The sequence below is a fragment of the Pteropus medius genome, unplaced genomic scaffold, assembly GCF_902729225.1.
Source record: "Pteropus medius unplaced genomic scaffold, Ma_sr-lr_union100, whole genome shotgun sequence".
Taxonomy (NCBI): domain Eukaryota; kingdom Metazoa; phylum Chordata; class Mammalia; order Chiroptera; family Pteropodidae; genus Pteropus; species Pteropus medius.
Genome location: NW_024349803.1, coordinates 16,357,597 through 16,359,584, shown reverse-complemented (window position 1 = coordinate 16,359,584; position 1,988 = coordinate 16,357,597). Strand labels below are relative to the sequence as shown.

Below are 1,988 nucleotides of genomic sequence, written 5' to 3'. Positions count from 1 at the left end.
TCAGACCAAGCCAGACCCGCTCACCGTGGGCTCTGAGCGGCCGCTGCGGCTTCGCAGCGAGCAGAGGTTTTACCGACCACTCACCGATCCCCACAAACCGAATTCTCGGACGTTAGAGGATAACAATGGCTGCGCCGGAAGTTCTTCAACCCATCGAACGGCCAACCTAGACCTTCCCTGAAATTCCCTCTAGTAATCTTGGAGGACCGCACATCTCTGTGGTTCCTCCTTTTAGTTCCCGTTGCTGAGTGAATGAAAGTCGAGGAATAAAGCAGCGATCTTATTCCATACCCAGAAGACTCGGGATGTCAAAAAGGCCGTGCTTTTTGGTCCTTAACAGGGAGAGCCACCATGGATGAGGGAGGATCAGGAGCAGGACGCAGTGAGGCCAGGCCCCAGCTAGAAGCCTGCCACACAGTCCTGCATACCTGTGTTAGACTGTCCTGACCGGTTCAGCGAAATTCACTCGTCCACCACTGCCGGATGTCCTCATTTACCTAGTTCCTATCCAGGCCACTGAGATGCCCCACACGAGGCTCAAAATTTACACCTCTTTTTTCACACTTATGTTCAGCCATTGTTTCCCACAAAACAACCACACTATCAAGAAAGCTGGGTCCAGAGGAAACATCCATCCCTCGGCCATATCCTACTGAGGCCAACACTTCATCAGAATCCATGAGGCCCTTGTGTGGAACCCAGGTCACATCTTTTCAAGGTCATTTATCTCAAGTTCTCAGTGGTTGCATAACCCGAGACATTTATAGGAGCTCCTCTGATCACTCCCAAAAGACCTTTAAATATGGGAGAGCAGGGGTTAGGATCTCACTCCCTCCATGAAGAAAACAAGTCATCACAAGATACATAGTTGGGTAGGTTTGCCAAGACAAAATCAGAACCTATCTCATAGTGGGTAGTATAATAGTCATTTTAGAACAGCAATTTAGTTTCAGCAAAACATCACTGTCCCTAACATAAAGTTAATGCAATTTTAATATTATTGAATTTGAATGTTTAGTTGTAATCATGTAATAACCTATAAACATAAGGTATATATATTAAGCTTTCAGGGCACACATATTTAAATAAATTTTTACACATTTTACAAATTCTTATGCATCCATTTGCTTTAAGATGCTTCTTGCCAAAATATCTTGATCTCTCCTTTTTGGATTCTCTCCTTGTGCAGATGCTTTCTCCATATGACCAAGAGCAAGACTCAGACCACTCTGGACCTCCATCCTTTGAGTAATGTGGCCTGATATACAAAATATTTTCCCTGACAGCTCTACTTAGCAAAGTACCAGAGAAAATTCTGATTGGCCTGGCTTGGACATGTGCCCATCCCTGGACCATTCTTTCAGGCTATGGGACCAGGAATGATTAGCCTCACCTGGGTCATTTGCTAACCTCTGTGGTCAGAAGATTGGGGTACTATAATTAATTGTCCTGCATCACTAGAGTCATGTGTTTGGAGAGTTGAAGAACTGGTTCTTCCACAGGGAAGAGATGCAGTAGCAGGAGAAAGAGTAGACAGATAAGAGTAGACAGATAGAATCTACTCCTTTGATATCCAGCAACATACAAATCTTTCTTACAATATATACAATCCAGTAGTATCTACTACCTAACATACTGTACCACAGGACACACATCTCCCGGAAAGACAACTTCAAGTCATAGCCTTGTACCTGGCTCTATGAACAAGGTGAGTGATAGCCATTTATCTAGTTTAAGTCTCAACGATTTTCCCATGATCCTCCAACCTGTGAAATAATAATACATTTATCCACACCCTTCCCCTCCACCAACACATCAGAAGTGTAAAGATGAAATTGAATAACCAAAATAAAATCTCCCATTTAGAAAAGAGAAAGCAGTATTCGTAGTCCCTGATCCTAAATAATAATATATATTATTCAACAGGGATAGAGCAATGCATTTCATTGAATCACTATCCTGGCAGTGGAGTGAGTTCTTGGTAAGGC

The 1,988-nt window shown here is 43.3% G+C and overlaps 1 protein-coding gene across 2 annotated transcripts in view; it reads right to left on the bottom strand.

Annotated features, from left to right (window-relative positions):
• The window catches only part of KRABD1 (KRAB domain containing 1), a 7,894-nt gene extending 7,738 nt beyond the window's left edge, over positions 1-156 (bottom strand). The window contains exon 1 of one of the 2 annotated variants that reach the window (XM_039837444.1): positions 85-156. The gene's annotated coding sequence lies outside the window, so the exon portion shown is untranslated. Of the gene's footprint in view, positions 1-24; positions 56-84 lie in introns of those variants that run through there. The other variant, XM_039837445.1, reaches the window with a different exon arrangement.
• Positions 157-1,988: the final 1,832 nt, after the last annotated feature.